The sequence below is a fragment of the Taudactylus pleione genome, unplaced genomic scaffold (assembly GCF_031769625.1).
Source record: "Taudactylus pleione unplaced genomic scaffold, aTauple2 ptg000781l, whole genome shotgun sequence".
NCBI lineage: Eukaryota > Metazoa > Chordata > Amphibia > Anura > Myobatrachidae > Taudactylus > Taudactylus pleione.
Genome location: NW_028285183.1, coordinates 2,204,328 through 2,227,216, shown reverse-complemented (window position 1 = coordinate 2,227,216; position 22,889 = coordinate 2,204,328). Strand labels below are relative to the sequence as shown.

Here is a 22,889-nt window from a genome sequence, read left to right as displayed (position 1 = left end):
TCGTTTTTTATGCCCTAAAATGGCATCCCGCTAATAAGCATGGAAATAATTTTTGCAATACACTACTTTAGCAGTTGTGGTAATTTTTTTGCTTGCAGACTAATTTTTGCACATTGTCAAAGCTGTTCTACTTGTAGGTGTTTTGAATAATAATTGGAACACATTTTGTTGTCATTTGCCTCTGACAGCGACATGAAAAAATGTCTCCAAGATATAATATTAGTGCCAAAATGCCACCTCTTAGATGGTTTCCTGGGAGTGGGCGTACGTGCATGTGCCTTCTGACTGCTAGACCAGTGTTCCCAATCGCTGTTTGTCAGACTCAGCAATTTTCCAAACACCATTTTCATATTCCACTTTAGAGTAAGTTCTGGCATCATTGGAAACTGTCAGGCACCGATGCCAATGATTGTAATTCTTAAGTAATCCGGAAAGCCTGTAATTATCACAAAAAAAGCCACACACGCACCCTACTAGTAGTTATAATATACAGTATAAACCAGATTGTATTTAACGTTATTTGCTGGTTATAATTTTAAATGAAATGAATCAGGCATCCTACACACCTTTTGCTGTCATCCTTTATATGGAGTTTTGCAGTATTTAAGTGTGAAATACATAGAGAGTATTTAATTCCTATTTAATTCAGGCAAACAGCTCAACACATCCCTCAGTCATCACATTCCCTGAGAGGATTGTCTTTCCTGCCTTGATTCTTAGATAGACCATTATCATATCAGTTTATCAAATCACATTCTCTCTTCAATAAATATTCTTCAGCCTTGCAGCAGAGCTTCATAAAATAACACAACCTGTCGTCAGGATTAAAATCAATTTCCTTCTACAGGAACATGACATTTTGGATCTTACAAGGGCAGCAAGACGTGATTGTCACAACCTCCATTAGAATAATGTCTGCTTTCATCTATGCTGAAATATGGATATAATATGTAGGATCTCCACAAAATGGCTGCTGATAACAGCAAATGGTTGCCATTATCAAACACATTACAAAAAAAACCAACATATTTCTGAATTCTTTGATAAATGTGTAATGCGATTTCCTTTATGTACGTAAGCCTATGATCTTGAATGGAAAATAGGATTTGACAGATATTTTACCTTTCAAGGACAAATAGTCATATCTTTAGCAAATGAACCAGGATAAGATTCTATGTTCTTTTAAAACAGAAAACAAGCAAACAAACATGTTTTTTTATGGTATGTCAGGTTTAATTAAAAAAAATTATAATTTGTGCCTCATGTTTTGGATATTATTATTATTATTATTATTATTATTATTATTATTATTATTATTATTGTAATAATAATAATAATAATAATAATAATAATAATAATAATAATAATGTTTGGGGTTTAGACAACTACTGACCAATCATAGGGGGGGAATTCAATTAAGCTTGAAAAAGTGGTGGATGAAACATGTTTCTGGTTGTACCATGTAATTGACCAACCCAGCAGACTTGAGCCACCTGTACCCACAGAATAGGTGGCACCTGATATTAGTTAAGCCGCATCTACTTTTACCACAAACTGGCATTTGAACACATGCTGCAGGACTTTATGCAAGATGGATCCATTGCAAGCTGATCACACTGCCCTAATGAACACTACACCTTCTACACAGGTGAGGGAGTGAAATGTGTTACTATAAAGGTGAGGGAAGGAAATGTGTTTCAACAGAGGTGAGAGAGGGGAATATGTTACTACATAGGTATGAGAGTGGAATGTGTTACTACACAGGTGTTGGAGGGGAACGTTAAATGTGTTACTATGGGGTGAGGAAAGATAATGTGTTACAACATAGATGAGGGAGGGGAATGTGTTACTACAGGGGTGAGCAGGGCTAATGTCTTACTACAGAGGTGAGGGAGGGGACTATGTTACTCCAGAGGTGAAGGACGACAATGTGTTACTACAGGAGTGAGTGGGAGTAATGTGTTACTACAGAGGTAAGGGAGGGGAATGTGTTACTACATGGGTGAATGAGGGTAATGTGTTACTACAAGTTTGAGGAAGGGATTTTGTTTCTACACAAGTGAGGGAGGGAAATGTGTTACTACAGAGGTGAGCGAGGATAATGTGTTACTACAGGTGTGAGGAGTGGGATGTGTTAGTACACAGGTGAGGAAGGGGTAATGTCTTACTATAGCAGTGGGGGAGAGGATGCATTACTATAAAGGAGAAGGATTAATGTGTTACTGGAGTGGTGAGATGAAAATGGAAACACTAAATATCTAAGGCTTACCCAGGTCCTGAATACAATATGTAATAAAATGAAATGTTGACTACTAACGGATATATGGGGCCAAATGTAATAGGGTGAGAGTTTAGAAAAGTGAGTTTCTGACACTTTTTAAACTTTGTCAATGTAATAGAGTCCAAAAACAAAGTAACAGAGTGAACTTGCATGTTTTTTTAGACTTAGAAAACTCTCACGATTTAAAATCTCATTCAGATGTTTTCCCATTTTGAAGATAAAACTCAACCAATGTGAGAGTTTACTGCTAAACTCTCACATTTTCTAAACTCTCACCCTATTATATTTGGCCCATGGAGTGATTAGGTATTTATCACCATCTTGTACACTAAGCTGTTAAGTCCTGTGAGTGCCATGAATCGACTCTACATTGTGTTTATTTCTGGCTGACGGCACCCAGGCATGCTGAGTCCTGCAAAGAAATGAGTGCAGGCATTCTAACAATATAATTATATACATAGATTTTTTTGTATAAATATTTTTTTGTATTCTAATGTGTTTCATGTGGCCTTTGAAAATAATAAATAAGAATGTTTTAGTTATTTACATTGGTCATTTTTTATGAAAAAAATAATGTTTATATCATTGCAGCACTATAAATATATTTTTCTGAATACCCAAGAATGGCCATTTTCAATTGAATTGCGAGAGGTACAGGAGAGCGCTTCATGAAATTTAGTTGCGGTATGTGTGATATTTAAGTCACAATTTTGTGCTCCTAAATTCCTGAAGAATTGAATTCCCCCCCATATATATTTAAGAAAAACTACAGCATAGCCGTTCTGGTAACGGAATGGGTATGAAATACCAGCGGCTGACAGCCACAGTTCATATCCCGATGCTGGAGGCGTGAAGGGAAAAGATCCCAACAGGGTAGGTAAGTACCCTATCCCTATAGCTCTCTCCCCCTAACCCTCCCTTAGTGATGCCTAACCCTAAACTCCCCCCTAGTGCCTAACCCTAATCTCCCCCTTACTGCAACCTAAACCTAACCCTCCCATGGGAGTGCCTAACCCTAACCTCCCCCTGGGAGTGCCTAACCCTAACCCTCCCCCCTAGGAGTGCCTAATCCTAACCTCCCCCCAAAATCTAACCCTAACCCCGCTACACTCCCTAAACCTAAAAACCCCCATGGCTAAGTGCTAAAACGCCCGAACTTACCTCGATGGGTCCGGTGTCCTTCTATATTCTGACATCGGGATTAAGTTAGGCATCTGTATTTCGACGCCTATCTCAAGTCCCCCATCATGCTTTCGTTGTTGGGATATAGACAGGCGGCATGTAGTGTGCCAGTCTATTAACTACATCCCTTAGTAAAATCTAAGAATATTTAATATAGGAAAGGTTTTGGAGGGTAAACCAGATTGTATGACATATAAAAAAAAATAATAAACCATCACTGAATACAAAATGTTGCAGGATGTAATTTGCAAGCAAACAGAAAGTGCAATCTGAAGGTGAAACACTGTCATCCCGATTTTAGAAAGCCACATAACTATATTTAGAGCATAAGAGTAAAAAGGGATTTGTTGCTGATATTAATTTATACATTAATGCTGGAGCTCTGTAAGATATATTCATAATAAATTACTTTTTGCATTATCTATCCCCTGCATAATCTAAGGTTAGCTATGTAATATTAACATTATCCACTTTTTAGTATGCATTGCATACCTCTGCTAAACATGTTATCACCTCACGTAAAGTTTTATCTCTAAGAGACCTATAACTATTATAAGTTTTCCCTGTTCTCTAATATTATGGAATTTATGCTTGAAAAATATGTCAATTAGATTTTAAGGCCAGAAAAGCAGCAGACTTCTAAGCGATTAACCCTAATCTATTTCCTTTAAGATAATAATAGACTAAATTTAAGTTGCTTAATAATACATAACTACTGATAACATTCAGAATTATAGTATATACATATATACCCTACTGTATATATATTCAATAGGCTTTAATCCAAGGTACTCAACTATCTGTGGTGCCTTATGTAAGTGACCACAGCATTTCAAAACAAAAATCATACATACTCTCCAGTCACCTAATGAGACTCCAAACTGTGTTTCATTTAAATTCAGGGAATGTTTGTTCAAAAACATTGCAATAAATTGCTAAGCCAGCCAACTCCATCAAACTCTTCCCTTCTGGCCAGTTCCTATATTTTGGAAAAAACATTCCATGAATGTAAATGAAATACAGTTTAAAATGTAATTAGGTGAGTGCAGAGCATGCATTTATATAAAAAGAGAACTGTAATGGTGAGAGAGGCTTCTCTCATCTGTGCTGAGATAATCTTGGCACTTTTTGGACTAGTCGTACTCCATCATCAATATCAGTCATTTTGATGCAAGTCCCACACAAAATTGTACTATATTTTTTTCTTGTAGAAATCCTTGACTCTTCAGAAAACACCATTAATATTACTACACTGTGCTTCCTCATACATCAAAGACAATCTAACCAAAAAATATTTTTTTACAGAGGTTGCAAGAAAGCAAAGTTGTGATTTTTTTTTTTGTCGAGCAACTAGAGATATTTTGTGGTTCTTGCTTCAGCATTAATCCACAAAAAAAACAGAATTCTATACTATTAAAAAAATGGCACATTGTTTAAAAGAGGAGAAGCCACACTTTCAAATGATGGTCCCCCTGAGTTTATCAATCTGCCTCATCTCTGAATTTCTTAAGGGAAAATTCTCTGGTGAACATTCATGACCAACACAGAGAATAATGTCTCAGGAATGTCCCTTTTAGTGTGCTCTCCCCATATCTCTGCCATTTTACAATTAACTTTAGTGTTTTTATTGTGATGTGTGAGGATCAATGACATTAGTGCACCCACCAACTCTTTGAGTCATCAAGTCTCACCACCAACAAGGCTCCAGAACAATGGGGGAACCTCATCCTTAAATTTTCCCCTCATTTAAAGTTCTACAATAAACTGAATGAGAGGGGCTCATCTTTTGGACTTTTATATATTGAAGATGAACCCGTTTGTCCTTAACACTGAACGGGTTAAAAAGTATGAAGATCTTGTACTTAAACAATATGTGTTCAAAATTCTCTAATTTCCACTTTGCAGTAAGAGGTCATGTAAGGTGATGGTGCTTCTATAGCAGAGAGTGATAAGTAAGCTGAGTTTTGCTCTGAAATACTGTAATATTCTGTGTGGATTGGTGACTTTATGCAGTGGGCCAGGAACAGTGAAGACACAGCAGCTCAAATGACTGCAATTCTATTTTTTTTTTACCTTTACCATATCCCATTAAGATGGTGTTCTAAAGACATGGTAGGAATTAGATATTTGTGTGTGTAAAGCAAATACTTTTTTAACAGATCTTCAGAGAGATGTCAAGCATGTGTTTGTAATTTTTCACATTTTGACCACTTTTCCACCTGATTATGTTGATGGCTTATATTTCTGAATGTTGCAACATGCCTTTTCATAATAAATTGACTTGCGTTCTAGTTTTATTGTCACTCTAATGAGTATATTTGTCCAGTACTGTAAATACTGTAATTAGAATTTTTAAACATTGCCAGTACATAACCCGCTCTTGTCATATACTGTGAATAACTGTATTTTCTTTTTAGACATGCTTTATTTTTCAAATATTGCAAATGTACCTTTTTCTCTCTCTGTTACATGAGTAGTCATATGACCCAATGGCCATGGCAACCAGCCATGAACCTATTTTCTCTAAGTACTGGTTACTAGAGTCAAGACAAAGCAATTTTGTGAATGTAAACAAGCAGGTATTTAGATAAACTTTATAGAACAAATAACTAATCAGTTTCGTACTGTATCTATTTTTAAGGTTTATGCATTTGGTTGATGAGAGGTTTGGAGTTGTTCTTATACTCGCTCCACCCTCACTCTACAGCACTGAAAGTACTACCCTTGGGAAACCATGTCCGTTGTTCAGTATGGTGTGTATCATTGACTACAGTGCTTGCAGGTGTGCAGCCGCTAAACACCCTAGTGCTTAGGTGGGCCCCAATGGTGGAGTGAGCCTCCTCTTAGACCCCTGTCCTACCCTTCCAGTGAACCCAGATTTTTTCTGAAATCAGCAGAGTGGAGGCATCACCAGTCACCAAAATTGACTGGTAGGTACCTCTGATGGAAGTCCTCCGTAATGACCTATGGATGTTGGATCTGGAAGTGTGACTAGATGCATTGGTAGAAATGGCTGCCATAATGATTCAATGGTGGCAATTAAATTCTTGTCAATGAGCCACCAGACATCACAATGATGTCTGCTCATGCACATTGCCACTTATTACTATGGGAAATCCTTGCTTAGTTTACTGCACACCTCCTATGGGTGTCAGGAAAAATAAGTGAAGTTATTGGTCGTGGTTGTGCTGAATTAAGCTCCTCCATGACTATTGAGAACAAATAGTCACATTCATTAGATGTTTTGCTGCTCATACTATATATCATTACCAAAGCCTTCCAGCAGAAGACCTCACTCATCGACAATACATGATTTGACTGCATTGAGGAAAGATGGGGTTCCAAGGGAGTGATGCCCTACTATTGTACAACTGCCCATTCGCACTAATGTAATAGTTTGGGGCAAGCCAAGATGCCTAAATAATATTAAAGGTGAAAAGTACTTTAAAAACTTTCTTTTAAATATATTTCTCCAAACATATACTTTGATAAATAAAAAACCCAATGTAATAAGAAAATAAAGCCGATTCTTAAGTTATCAGGTCAGACTGTATTTGCAAAAACTATGAATAACTCTGCATTATAAAGATACTGTATATCATATAAGGGAATAACTCTTTTTTTAAATGGAAATAAATGTATTGGTTATTTTCTTCCCTAGATTACCTGCAACTCTATGTTATGCGGCAACCTATCAGACGGTTGGACAAACTAATGTATTCAGATGACCAGGTGAACACCAAAGACATGGTTTCCTAAGCAAGGTACCGTATAAAGCACTTTGATAAGCTATTTTTTGTAGTCTGTTTTCACTGAAAGTAATACATTTACAGCTATAATGTCTTGCCTGCAATGCAATAATTAGCATCACAAAAACAATTAACTTTACACATGTTTTGTTGTATTTCACAGATATTCTGTGAGTGTTTACTACATAGAAATCAGTTTACTTTTCCTATTTCACGCCAATGCTCGCTTTTTATTACATCACTTTATAATAAATGCAATCCAGAACTGGCATTATAACATGCATGGTGTTATATAAGGGCAACATATAGGACCCCATTTATCAACTAGTTGACATGTTAAATATGTAACAAGTTTTAAAACTCAAGCCGATCGGCTCCCAACTGTCATTTTTCAAACAGATGACAGTCAGGAGCTGATTGGCTGGAGCACCATTATCATATGCAACAAGTTTTAAAACTCATTGCCTATTATAAAGCTCGTTGATTACTCGTCTCATAGTGGCATTAATACATTTTTTATTTTAAATGAGGATATGTTTTATGAGGGTTGGTATAAAGATTGAACACTGTACTATATATAGGTGCTGATTCCAAGGTGGACAGATGTCTGTGCATGGAGGCTAATGGCGAGTTTTTGCATACAGTGCATTTACGCATCTCTGCATATGTCCATCCCATTTTGAGATGGACAGAACTTGGCTGTAACTATTTTATGTGGAATTGGGCATTTCAGGGAGGGATCGGTCGGCGACAATGCTATAGCACGTAACCGCCGTGATTTGTGAGTGTGTCCTGGGATCCAAAGCTCTGTAAGACGTATTTATGGAGAAAGGAAGCCTGTTTCTGATGGATCTCATGCACCTTGCATGGGACTGGAGCAATTGGTGTTAAATCAATAAGGAGATGACTTCCTTCTTACAGATGTATGGAACCCCATGTTCGCTGGATGGAATTTCCCATGAGCATAAGGTAGTTTATCTGGCTTCTTCTGCTACCCACATTGAAAGCCATTTTGCTGTGACTCAGAATCATCCCCACAAACAGTACATTTTGTAATCTAAACAATAGTGAGGGCTATGTATTAACAAATAACTGCACAACACTACTAATGAGCAGAAAATCAGAGCAGCCAATCGGGTATTTGCTCTTTTTGATTAACTTTTGTCAGACCAAGCAAAGCCAAATTCTGATTTGATGCACATTTCTATATATCTCAGTAAAAAAGTGAACTGTATCATACTATTGTATGTGGTGCTGATATATATATATATATATATATATATATATATATAATGCATTCTAATTGCTCAATCCAATTGTTTGCGATGATCTTGGGTGCAAGTCATTGCAACAACAGCCACACTTGACAGCACAAAATGCAGTGCTGTTGCCAACATTTTAATGCTGTGGAAATAGCAACTTCAAACCATTCCCAAACAATTCGATTGACCCCTTAGATTTCTTGAATTTCCCCAATGCATTGTGTTAAAGTAAGGATAACTTATTATGTTTATTTAGGACAGACAGGATCAGAGCTGCAGAGTGAGTGGGGGTGATCTAGACACTAGGATTGTGCAGAGTAGAGAGCCGTGTTCAGGAGAATTTACAGTAAAGGGGAATGGTGGTAAACTGGGAGGTGAATGTGGGAAGTGATAAAGAGGGAGGACAGAGGGCATGAGTTAAGAGTGTGAAAAGGGCTTGTGGACTTCAAGAACAGGTGTGATGCAAAGTACATTTTAAACTTTGTAGGCTAATAGAAAGTCTTGTAGGGTTGGGGAGTCAGATCCAGAGGTGGGGAGCAGTGTGAGAAAAGTCTTGGATACAGGAGTGAGTGGAGAAGACAAGCATGGAGACAAGGCAACAGTAAGAGGATGAGCGGAAAGGTCAAGAGGGAATGTGGACTGAGAATGGAGATGTAGGAGGGTGAGGGATGATCAAGTATTTTGGAAATGAAGGTGAGAATCTTAAACTTGGTTGTGAAAAGGGAAAGTGAGCCAGTGAAGGAGTTGAAAAGAGGAGAGGCTGAGTCAGAATTATAATATAGGCAGATGAAATGAGCAGAAGCATTGAGGATATATTTAAGAGGGGAGAAGTGGAATAGAGGAAGGACAGAGGGTATTAATTTGAATTTGACCAGACAGGAGATGACGAGGGTATGAATAAGAGAAACAGTTGACACCAGGATGACGATTAGTCTGATTCTGGATATGTTGCAGAGATGAATGTGTAAAAAATTTAAAGCTGCAATAATGTGGGACTGTGAAGAAAAAGGAGGAGTCGATATTGACTCTTAGGCAGCATACTTGGGAAAATGGTGAGAGGATGATATTATCAACACAAAGAGAGACAACCAGGAAATGACGGAAGAGTGACAGTTGGAAATGTGAGGGTGGAGGAATAGAAGCCAGGATAAAGGAAGTAGGTTTGTGTATCATCACCATAAAGGTGGTAATGGATTCCAAATGAGCTAATGAGATCCCCATAGGAGAAAGTGTATAGACAAAAGAGAAGTACAGTATCTACAGTACTTTCTCATCTTTTTATGAAATAAGACTGGTCTATAACAGTACACTGTTAGCAATTGAAGGGCACCAATCACTGTGTGTTGACATAATGACATGAATGAGACATGTCTACCTGTAAACCTCATACCGAGAACCTATACCAGTCAATCTCATACTTACCATCAAACACAATGATGGAGTTGGTATTTTTGAGTGGTATTTTCTAGCTACACAACCTGGACCTTTTTACTATTACTAAGCAAATCATGACTTCCTCTTTATACCAGAATTTTCTGTAGAAAATGTGTGGCTACCTTTCTAACCAAGGGTTTGGGATGGCCGTGTCAGAATCCAGACCTTAAGCCAAATGTACTGTAGGTGGTTGTGGAGGGACATTAAGAAAACTGTTCATTATTAAATGTAATCGAAAATCAGTTAACTGAAGCAGTTTAGTAATTGTGAATCAAAATATTATGTAAAATACTTATAACCTGCAGAAAACAATGACTATAAATGTTATTGTTGCTAAACATGGTTCTACAAGCCACTGAGTCATGGTGTATACAGATGGCTTCTTCATGTTGGCTCTATTTTATTGATTACATTATTACAACATAAAACCTTTTACATTTATTTGTTACACAAAATTAGATTTATCAAAATGTAGGACTTGGTAGGTAGTAGATGATTGTTAATTATATTGTATAGGGTAATAAAATCGGGATAGGAGGTCCCTCTCCTGGGGTAGATGGACACCTCCAAACACACAGTAGCCAAGTACAGCACACCAGTTCAGGTTTCCGTGCAAGCTAGACGCAGCTAGTTTTATTGTGCAGTGTAACAACAGAATTAATAAAAACAAATCCTAGCAGACACAGACTTTTCCTGGGGGTTTAAATGACATAGGTCAGAAACCTTGGACAAATGTACACTCCATTTAGCACTTCACCAGTGCTTCTATCACAATAGACGGATCATTATTTAATTATAGGCATTAAAGCAGAGTTGAATCAAATATATTATTAATAAATGTTTACTTGGCAATGGCTGAAAGAAGAGGAAGGACTATAAGCAAAACTTTAAAAAATAAAATTTGAAGTAAAAGTAAAATTTACATGTTTAATAACTGCACAGTAGTTTTGTTTCGCTGACTGTACTTTTTTTTTTTACTTTTCTCATCTGGACTGCAATTCTCAGTACACATTTTGAAAACTAATACATGTACTATACAAATTTGCATTGTGAGAAAGAAATATACTCTTAATCTGCATTGATACAGATTAAGAGTGTATTTCTTTTCTACGGCATATGACCACATGGAGATAAAATAATGTGCTTATAGGAAAATCACTATGATTTTAAACAATATTTGTTTAAACATCTGCTATGTTTAATTGTAGCTAAATTAGAATCTTGGGTTGGTACATCTGTTAATTATAGAGAATGATTTCAACTATTATGCTAGAAACAATCCCAGCCCTGTATGTGTGAGACAAACTATTCTTTTATATTATATTGCAATTATATCACATCATCATTATGTTGATAAGTATATGTATATTACTGTATGTTCTATTTTATTTTTCCACTAGTATCATTTTTTAATCTTATTTACTTGCATTTTAAGGAGTCCTCTTTAAATGACATAGGATTATGAGTCGATACTTAAGTAAAGCCATCTTCTGACTAATCATCTTACTGTATATGGTGCAGATGGCAGTGGATTTATTTGGCATATGTTTGTAAACTGTATCATGACAAATAACTCAGAATGGCTTCTACCAGAAGCCACCAATAGTTTAAACAATTGAAATGAAGGAAGACAATAAACTTTAGTTTTCTTCATTCAACACCCATCAACTGGGGGATGAGGCAGTATTCCTGAGAAGGCAATTTATCATTTCCAGGGCCGGCCCAAGGTACCTTCCGTGTGTGCAGCCACACACGGGCACTAAGATTCAACTCCGGAAGAACCCCACCCTCTACCCACCCGCTGGTATTATTAGTATAAGCTCAGGGGGAGGGAGCAGGGAGGGAAGGGGCGGAGGGGAACAATAGGTCGGCACTGATCATTTCACTAGGAACTTGTAACCTTAGTGAGGTATAGGATGGCCATTTTGTAGACAGTACCAACATGCTATAGGAAGTAGCATATGGATTCACTAATAACTTGTGACCACAGAGAGTCATAGGACAGCCATTTTGTGGGCTGAACCAATATTCTTTAAGAGGCAGCCTATGGATTCACTGGGAACCAGTGACATCAGCTAGACATATAGTAGGTCAGTCTTTTTATGGGTTAAACCATTAAAATGCATCCTATGGGCTCACTAGCAACTGGTGACATCACTGATGCTACATGCAGTGGAAGCAGCCATTTTGTGGGGTAAACCCAGCTTTTTTGAGAGTTTCTCTAGGAACCACTGAAATCACTGAGACATGAATAATCTCACTGTGCATAAGGCAAAAAGCCCCAGGTTATTCTTAAAGGCACATATAATTTTTTTGGATGCATACTTACTTCTTCCATCCTCCTTTAATACTAGTGGTTACAATTTACCTTCAGATGTCTCAATGATAATACTAGTATCAAGACAGGTTACATTGTCAGTATTTTATCTGAGTATTTGCCTCTACTTTCTGGACCTTTCTTCAAGGAGATCCCACAGAGAAGGTCCGAAAGGCCCTGTCCCCTCCCATGCAATGGCACGATCAATGCAAATCATGTCCTGGCACCTGATGGTGCAAATTGCATCATCATGGCCACAACCACTTAACAAGAAAGAGAAGTGGGATCTGGTAGGGTGGCCAGCTCTCCATCAAGGAATCCCTGAAATTCATTTTTCTCATGGACATTCTGGGGGAGTAGACAGGTATCCAAGACAAGGCTCAACTGCAGTACAAGTACATTTATAATCTGATAATGACATTAGTTTTTATAACTTGTGCATTTAAAACATGCCTATATATAAGAAACACTGGAGGCTGGGTGGATGGTGAAAGAGACAAATACGTTTAATGGTATTTGTGTGTACACATATAGAGAGTGGAAGTTCCTACCTCCCACCGTGTGCACACTCCCCACCAGGTCTGGTGGGTAGAGGTCGAGCACGACTGGCCAGCTATTCACCGAAGGCTCAGGGACACAGGACCCTATGCCAACAGCACCGCACGCACTCACCACACCACTACACGCAGCACAGGACAGATACCTGCACTGCATCCACAGACGTGAGCCACTACATCAGTGCACATCACCCACTGCGGCAACGTACTGGACATTGAGAGAGCAGATCCCACACCACGGACCTGGGCACCTACCGGTAGGTCAGCACCCTTTCTCCTCACCAGTGCCTACACAGGGCATCCCAGTTCAGAAGTCTGTCGACATAGGTCCAGCAGGGGAGCATGCAGTAGTTAAGACTGCATGTCAAGGAGCCCCCTGAAAGGGTTAACCCTACTCCCCACACTGTGGATACACCTTGTCATCCCCATCACCAACAACTGGGCAGTTGCATGCCACTATGAACCATCTAAGAGGCACTTACCTCCCAGGAGCATTGTGCCTCCAACCTGAGGAACTTCCACTCTCTACATGTGTACACACAAATACCATTAAACATATTTGTCTCTTTCACCATCCACTCAGCCTTCAGTGTTTCTTTCTTCCACACCACACCCACCACAACACACACCCACCTGCTCCCCCCACCCTCCCCCCGTTTCCCCCCCCTCCCAATTGACTACACACATACACAACCAAGGAGCGCACGTACCCCCCAATCTTACTATATCTATCCAATAGTAGGATCAGGTACCCCTACTTTATGTTGCAGCACCACCCACACCTGGACCTCCCCCCCTATTTTTTTCCCCGCCCCTTCCCCCCTCCATCATCCACCCCCAAAGATTCCATACCTCAAAACACCACTACCACCCCGAAGTGCATCCTAAACCCAATATCACCAACCTATATATAATAATAAATTAAAGATCTCTGATTTAACTGCACTTTGGGGTTGCTTCAGAGTGAATACTATAGTAAGTGAAAATTGTGCATGCACCGAACTATGAGCCTTATTCTAAGTCCAACACAGTATAGATGTTGTAATTGGCTGATATTTTAAGTCTGTGCATGCATACCAGTGACTTGTTCTGGCATCTTTCATAACCACAAAAGATGACAAAATAAACCTGAACCCAGCGCGTACACTGAGGAGTTCATCTGTACCGGCACATGTGCATAGGGGGTCCCAATGGAGACCTGCTGGTGGTAGATAAATGTTTATTCCCTACCTTTCTCCAGTGACAGAATACATCAGGTATATATTTAATAAAGTGCAGGTTTTTAGAAGTGGAGATGTTGCCCATAGAAACCAATCAGATTCAACTCCACATGTATCTAGCACCTTCTGGAAGATAATAGCTAGAATCTGATTGGTTGCTATGGGCAACGTCTCCACTTCTATAAATGCTCACTTTAGTAAATATACCCCATAACGCCATCCAGAGATGGCATTATGTTTTTGAGACAAGCATCACTTTTCTCTGCTATATAAGTATACCCTATGGGGTCTGCACAAACAAATTAAATGTAAATGGCGGAAAAATCAGTGATTTCTCCGCAATTTTCTCTATACCAAATATAAGATATTACTAAAATGCTGGAGAAAAGCCTTTTTAAGATTACTAAATAAACCCCAAAATGTTGGCGTCAAAGGGGTATATTTACAAGAGTGCGGGTTTTTAGAAGTGGAAATGTTGCCCATAGCAACCAACCAGATTCTAGCTACAGTATTATCTTCTAGGAGGTGCTAGATAAATGTTAATTAGAATCTGATTGGTTGCTATGGGCAATAACTCCACTTCTAAAAATCTGCACATTAGTAAATATACCCCTAACATGGTTCTAACTCTGGGACTGATTCAGAGATGGACACAGTGCTGATATTTTTGCAGTTGAGAGATGTTTTGCTAATGCACATGTGTGAAAAGCCTAAACAACCCTTATTGTGCAGACATAAACCAGCAAATGTGATGCCGTATGCAGTGGAGTTTGGTATCGCTAACACTTGAGAAGGTGTTTGAGATCCCTCAGCATATCAAGGTGGAGACTGGGAGGTGACCTAAAATGATTGCAAAAAGAGGCCGTATATGGGCGTGTTGTGGGAGTGTCACAGGCATGTCTGAGAATGCTACTGCCTTCCCAAGAGCACACCCATGGCTTCAGAGACCATGTTTAGTTGAATTAGAGGAGAGTAACAAGAATAGACTCTAGGCTACCGCTAATGTCGATGGTACGACTGATGTTGTGTATGTACAAGGAGAGATGTATTAAACCTTGGAGAGAGATAATGTGGAGAAAGATAAAGAACCCACCAATCAGATTATAACTTTCATTTTACAGGCTGTGTTTGGAAATGGCAGTTAGAAGCTAATTGGTTGGTAAATTATAATTCTCCTTTATCTCTTTTCAAGGTTTGATACATCTCCCACACACAGTGATTTCAGTAGTGTAGGGTACTATGTGTAGTGTGTGTAGAATGTTCAGTCATACGAGCAGGAGCAATATGTCCTGTGACATACTCAGCAGCAGTGGCATAACAATGGCCCCACCAGACCCCGTGATGAATTGGGGGCGGTGGGGGCTGTATTAAGGAAGGGCATGGAGAAATTTGCTTTGCCACTGAAAAATGTAGATTGCGACTGTAAACGCTGGCCTCTGAAACAATCGGAGGCTAAAGACATCTGATCACTAGATACCAGCGTCCCCAGTGATGCAGTGCATGGGTGATATTATGATGTCACCCACCCTCCTATTTCTCTCTTCCATTTTTCCCCAAGCTCTCTCTCTCCACCATTTCTTCCCCTCTTCCTCCCATCCCTCTCTTACACTCCCCTTCTTCCTACCATCACTCTCTCAATTCATTCCCCTCTTGCTCCATATCTCTTTCATTTTTTTTCCAATCTCCCCCTTTCCCTCTCATCTCTCTCTTTCTACAACACATCTCTCTCTCTCTCTTCTCTCTCTCTCTTCTCTCGCTCTGTTCATCTTCCTATCTCTCGCCCTCTCTTGCTCCCTTTCTCAGGAGCAGGGGGAGGAACCCTATTCTGGGCTTTCTTTTTTGGCTGGGGAGGGGGCATGATTTCCTGGGGGAGAAGAGAAGCTGTTTCCATCAAGCAGCCAATGTGAGCTGAAGGGAAGGGAGGGGGCGGGGCCTCCCTCATACTGCGCAGCTGCTAGACTGATTAGTTGATATAGATTTATTTTAAAGTACATATTGTGGATCTATGTAAATGTTCAGAGTCACATAATAAAATAAGGAATATATTTCATTTGTTACTGTACATTAACAGATGTATTTACAGTACATGACACCACAGTAAACTCTAATCCTCCCTTATCTTCTGCACAAGTTGCAAGATCTTTGTCTACATTTTTTTCTATTTGCAAAGTGTCTGACCTGCATTATTATGTATAACATACTTCATTACATGCAATATTATGTATCAGGCCTTATCTTTATGTTTAATGTTTGCTTTCTAATATACAGCAGCATGTCTCACTTTAAGCTCATCTCAACGGGGATTACTGTAAGAGTATCACATAACATAAATGCTGTTAGTAATTGGGTCAACGGCATAAAAATGATGCTAGACCCATATTTTGCTGTAATTATTTTCCTCTTAAGCATGGTGCTTTACAGGCCATGGGAAGTGCTAGTGGTGGATTTGCTTCCTTGTAAATAACAAGGAGAATAATCCACAAATGACATACATATGAAAATGAACAGACTTTCTAGATAGGACAGATGTGTAATGTAAGGGAGAGGAAACCCACAGCAATTCCATTCCTGAATGAGTCACTTTGCACCAAATTCTGGGCTTTCTGCATGTGGACATAATTTAGGGCCTGATTCAGAGCCGTTCGCTATTTGCGTTCGTTCGTTCGTTCAAAAGCAAGGGGTGGCTATTCAAATGATCCATTCGCACATTGCAGTCTGTTCACAGCTCTAAGTCTGAACGAGCGAGCAAAACATACGCTCGTTTATTTGTTAAAAACTCCCCCTGGCCGCTCACACCATACGTCATGTCCGCTATTTATTAGATTAATCGAGTACATCGAACAGGATATGAACTGCTCGCTATTCTTGTGGTTGGTTTTTGCAACCGCTATTTTGCGAGCAGTTCTGAGTTAAAAAAAACCAAGTGACGTGGTCAATGACGCAGCTGTATTAATTATGCACTCCCTTAAAACGCCCGTTTTGACCTTTAAGCACGCCTGCGTTCGGATCTCCACTCCCCGTTTTCAAGCACCTTCCCCTGTTACCACCCACATACGCCTCATTCTGTCACTCAAAATAGCAGGCCCTCGCTATATTGCGTACCAACGATTTTCAGCCGCACTGACTGGTTCGCGCATGCGTACTAAAAACCATACGCATGCGCAGATGTGCGAACATCGCTCGGAACGAGCGTACTGCCGCTAGCGAGTGGCTCTGAATGAGGGCCTTAATCCCTTTAATCACTCAGTCAACCACGAAGGCTGGTACAACTCCATTCTATCAATACAAGGGCAGTGATGTATCAATGTTATTTTGTAGTGACATCTCAGAAAACAGCAGCTTTTGGAGGTTTTCTGCATAAAGGGGTGTGAGCGGGAGGACGGTGGCCATGAGGGGTGTGTGCGGGAGACTTGCTTACTTTGCCAGGAGCACTACCCGATTTTCTGGAGCATCCCGGCCATTCTGGGAGAGTTGGCAAGAATGTACCTGTAATCCTATGATACTACAAATAAAGGGCCTGATTCAGAGCCGCTCGCTTGCGATGTGCGTTCGCAAGCGGCCCGATGTTCTGCATACGCACACTATTCATTCTTCGCGTGCGCAAACTACACACTGCAATCGCATCCCTCTCGCTCGCCCAGCAAAGGCAGCCCAGGGTATGAGTGACTGGAGAGGCTGTTTGTGGGTGGTAACAGGGGCAGGACACTAATAACGGGGGGTTGGAGATGCAAACGCAGGCATGCCTGAGTGTTTCAACACCGGTTTAGAGGCGTGCATAATTAACAGGCAGCGTCAAAGTACACGTCACTTGCCTTTTTTTACACTGATTTCCTCGCAATGCTTGCGGTAGGGTAAAGCAACCACAAGCACTGCATTAGCATCCGATGGTGCTCGATGTACCAATGTTTTAATACACTTCCTGGAGATGACGTATGCTGGTGGGCGGCTCTGCCTGTGCGATTGGGCGTACGCTCAGACAAAGTGGCCACTCGCTAAGTCATGGTGGGCATGCTGATGCCTTGGCGAGCGTTCGCTTCCCGTGGCGTTTCTTTGACAAATTTGCATACGCATCCAGTGAGCATACGCAGATAGCGAGCGGGTCTGAATCAGGCCCAAAGTTTGTTTATGTGCTAACGTATCCTATGGTGTTGTGTACTACTTAGTTATTGTACCCTGAAAACTGTGTACTGCACATATTATCTCTGTGGATAGCAGGTTTTCAACATTTCAGTCCTGATAACCTGCTTCTCACAGTTTGCAGTCAGGGAAGGTGTATGACCTGGATCAACCAGACAAGACGTATTCACTCAACCCATTTAAATGGATGCCTGCAAGAAATATCACTGCTGCTGGGAACATAGCAACTGATGGGAAAATACTAAACATATTAGTTACAGCTGAAAATATTGCTTGTCATGTTACTGTTCATTTTACTACTGCTGAGCAGTGGCGTAACTGTAAATTTTGCTCCCCCTGGCAAAAAGAAATTCTCGGGCCCCATCGACCAAAAAAGTCCCCAAAGGAGATGTTTTTCTGCACACTCCTGAAAAAGGTTTATGGTTTTGTGATACAGTAATGCCCCTTACACATTATGCCACACTAAGTAATGCCTCTTATAACACATTATGCCACACCGTAATGCCCCTATATCAAATGATGTCACACCATAATGCCCCTTGTAACACTGTATGGCACACTGTAATGCCCCTTACAAAACATTATGCCACACAGTAATGCCTCTTACACATTATGCCAACCAATAATGCCCATTATATCCCACCCTGAAAGATCTACCTCACCAACCCTCCTCTCCACTCTTACCAGTCTGTCACCTCAGCTCAAGTCAGGACGCACAGTTTCTATGTCCGTGTAAAACCAGATTATTGGGAACATAGGTTATAACCTGTAAACTCTGTGTGTATCAGGTTAGTGACTCTAACCTTATGCAGTGACCCCTGTAGTAGTGCCACTTATGCAGTGCCCCCTGTAGTAGTGCCCCTTATGCAGTGCCCCCTGTAGTTGTGCCCCTTTAGCAGTGCTGCCTGTAGTTTTGCTCCTTATGCAGTGCCCCCTGTAGTAATGCCTCTTATGCAGTGCCCCCTGTAGTAATGCCTCTTATGCAGTGCTTCCTGTAGTAGTGCCCATTATGCAGTGACCCCTGTAGTAGTGCCCCTTATGCAGTGCCCCCTGTAGTAGTGCCCCTTATGCAGTGCCCCCTGTAGTTGTGCCCCTTTAGCAGTGCATCCTGTAGTTTTGCTCCTTATGCAGTGCCCCCTGTAGTAATGCCTCTTATGCAGTGCTTCCTGTAGTAGTGCCCATTATGCAGTGCCCCCTGTAGTAATTCCCCTTATCCAGTGCCCCCTTTGGTAGTGCCCCTTATGCAGTGCCCCCTGTAGTAGTGCCCCTTATGCTGTGCTTCCTGTAGTAGTGACCATTATGCAGTGCCCCTGTAGTGCCCATTATGCAGTGCTTCCTGTAGTAGTGCCCCTTATGCAGTGCTTCCTGTAGTAGTGCCCATTATGCAGTGCTTCCTGTAGTAGTGCCCCTTATGCAGTGCTTCCTGTAGTAGTGCCCCTTATGCAGTGCTTCCTGTAGTAGTGCCCCTTATGCAGTGCTTCCTGTAGTAGTGCCCATTATGCAGTGCCCCCTGTAGTAGTGCCCCTTATGCAGTGCTTCCTGTAGTAGTGCCCATTATGCAGTGCTTCCTGTAGTAGTGCCCATTATGCAGTGCCCCTGTAGTAGGTGGTGGAAGAAAGAGGAACATAAACTGCTAGAACAATAGTTAGTGATCTGGCTAAATACTAGAGTAAACAGACAAACTCTTTTAACTTTATTATTGCTTTTAACATGCCATACCATAGAGTAAGATGTATAGTATAGGATCTACATTAGCTGCTTCTTCAGAAATGATCCAATGTAGACCATACTGTATGTTATTGGCAATAAAGCATCTGTTTTTCCATACAGTAGCATGGAGACAGTCTGACCTTGCATGATGATATTGCATGGCAACAGTCTGACCATGTCTGCTAAGTGTGACATACAGTAATACTTCATGCACTTGTCTCTGTCTACTCTCTTAGATACAGTAATGTACAGCAGAGTGATGTTGTCAAACTAGCCAGATGGAGCTGTTCAAGCTTTTGTTTAGCTTCACACCAACCCAAACAACTGTCATAGACATTACTGTATGACATTATTGTTTATAATAGTAACCAGTCAACAAGCACATACAAATGGGGCACAATTTATTAGTAGCTGAACTATATTGATACATTGTGGGTCATTCATAAAACGTATCAAAAAAGCTTATTGATACAGTATTAAAAACAGTAATTGTGGCTGTATCTCACAAGGGGTCTAGCTGCAGTGCTACTAACCAATCAGAGCAACTGATTCAAGCTCTGACCAATCAGAGTAAGGCCACTCTGTATTAGTAGTTTGCCAACACGGCTGTACCGAGAGTGCTGTGCAACCATTGCAACTGCCCAGTGCACAAGGCTGAGGGGTTGCTATGGCTACTGCCTTGAAGGCAGCTGTGGCCAGCTCAGAAGACACCTTAAGAGGCAATTGGTACCCTACAGACTAGTCAGGTATCCTAAAGACTTATTTGATGCCTTGCTTCATGTTGCTGGCTAACTGTTCTCTGTAGCACCTGTGACATCATGACATCATGTCAGTGATGGTGAAGGGGACAGAGCAGGAGTAGTGAAGGCAGAAGACAAAGAAGAAAGAAAACAAGGAACATAATGAAGCCCAGATGAGCCGTTAAGGTGTTGAGTTACTGGGGAAAGAGGTGCTGGGTAGCTGCGTCCTGACACTCTCAACTTTTTCAGAATGCAAAAATGACACTGGCTGCTGACAATGCTCCTGATTTTTAGTTGCGTTGTCATCAATCATTTATATTGTCTTTTTTTCCTTCCCTCTGAATTGAAAGCCAGACTGAAAGAAGACTATCTCCCTAGGTGATTAATACATTGTGAATGAGAGATTGGGGAAGTCTTAATACAACCCAATTATGCCCCTTCAGCTTCAAGTGGAGATGTGATTGAGTTGTATATGACTGAGCAGCACGTAGATGTATACTGTACATTATACAGTAAGCTGTGCTAAAACATGCAAGGTCCATCTGTAAATGGAGTTAAATGCACATCCGCATTATTCAACCTATGGGCCAAGAGTAATAGGGTGAGAGCTTAGAGTCTGAGAACAAAGAACAGAGCAAACTCGCATGTTTTTCAGACTCAAAAAACTCTGACGATTTAAAATCTCGTCCAAATGTTTTTTCCCATTTTGAAGATAAAACTCGACCGAGGTTACTGCTAAACTCTCATCCTATTACATGTGGTCCTATGGGCCTGATTCAGAGATGGACGGATTTGCAGAGCCGCATACACGTGACTGTGCAAATCCGTCCATCTCAGATGCAAATGCAATAGGAGGATTCAGACACCTTCTTTCTGCATTTGCGATCCCAGCACTGCGTCCGATCCTGGACTAGCAGGGGCGTTTCTAGAGAGGAGGGGGCCCATGTGCAGTCTCCGACGCAGGCCCCCTCCTCTCTGTCCAGCGGCTGGCCGCGCACTGAGCTGTGCCTGGCCAGTGCCGTAGTTACAGACTCTGGGCACTAGAGTGCACCCAGAGTCTATAAAGTATGTGCAGGTCACCGGGAAAATGGCCGGGAAAATTTTTTCTGTACTGCGCATGCACGAATGATGGGAAAATGGCCGCGGTGGCCATTTTCCAGTTGTTTTGTACAACGCCGGACTCCCGCACTGACGTGGGACTCCGGAGAGGTAAGTAATACTATGGGTGCAGGGTGTGCGGTGCGGGACCCCCCTGGACCCAGAGGCCTGTGTGCCCCACACACCCTGCACCCATTATAGATACGCCCATCACGACATTGCTCCTTTGGTCAGGCTGTGGGAGCTGAAGCTTCCTGCAGCCTGACAGGGTGCTGGTCACGTAAGAGAACAGGAACCTGCATCCTCCAACGCAGACCCTGACCTCACCCCTCGCATAAAAGGGGGGCAACATGCCCCCTTTTCTGAAAACAAGGACCAGCCACACCCCCGCTCCGCCCCACAAACACAGCAGTATATGATTCATGCTGTGGCCTGGGGAGGTCTGCGAGCATATTCGCAGGACCTGTTCTGCATATGCACAGTACGGGTCCTGCGCAGGCACTAACCTGGAAACATCGGAGATGTACGTTCATCATCGAATGAATGTATATCTCAGTGTCGGGCCCTATGCTCAGCTCATTTATTCCAAGTTGGGCTATTCAAGAGCAACAATTGAGTATTGTAAACTTGTTGGTGCCCAGCTGGGGAGCGGGTATTTCCACCAACTAAAGTGCAGAAGGCTCAGAAACAGGCCAGCCAATGAATATCTCCATGATGATAGAGAAGACAGCAAAGGAGATATACTGTAATGAGGAGCAAGAGACGTATGGCTGGCCTGTTGCTGATTACAATACTCAATTATCGCTGTTGAAGAACCCAACTTGGAATACATGTGATTGGAATAAGTCTTAGTATTGGATGGACCTTAAGAAGGAATATATGTATGTGATATCTTATTAACAGAAAGTAAGATATTTTCTGACTCTTGGGGGTAGACAGTTTTAAGAAGTGAGTTTTAGAAGAGATGTTGCCCATAGCTACCAATCAGATTCTACTTAACATTTAACTAGCACCTTCTAGAGGATAATAACTGGAATCTGACTGGTTGCTACGGGCAACATCTGTTTCTAAAACTCACTTCTAAAAACTCTCACTTTAGTAAATTTATCCCCTGGAATTTTATTAAAATTGTTGAATATTTGTATTTTATCCCTAGACTAATAGCGCCTTACCGAACCTTATATATATTTGTCTATTTGTAC

The 22,889-nt window shown here is 40.9% G+C and overlaps 1 protein-coding gene across 1 annotated transcript in view; it reads left to right on the top strand.

Annotated features, from left to right (window-relative positions):
• LRFN5 (leucine rich repeat and fibronectin type III domain containing 5) overlaps window positions 1–22,889 on the top strand; it is a 335,098-nt gene that overhangs the window by 188,843 nt on the left and 123,366 nt on the right. Inside the window, exon 2 of the mRNA XM_088457729.1 lies at window positions 7,125–7,227. The gene's annotated coding sequence lies outside the window, so the exon portion shown is untranslated. The remainder of the gene's footprint in view (window positions 1–7,124; window positions 7,228–22,889) is intronic.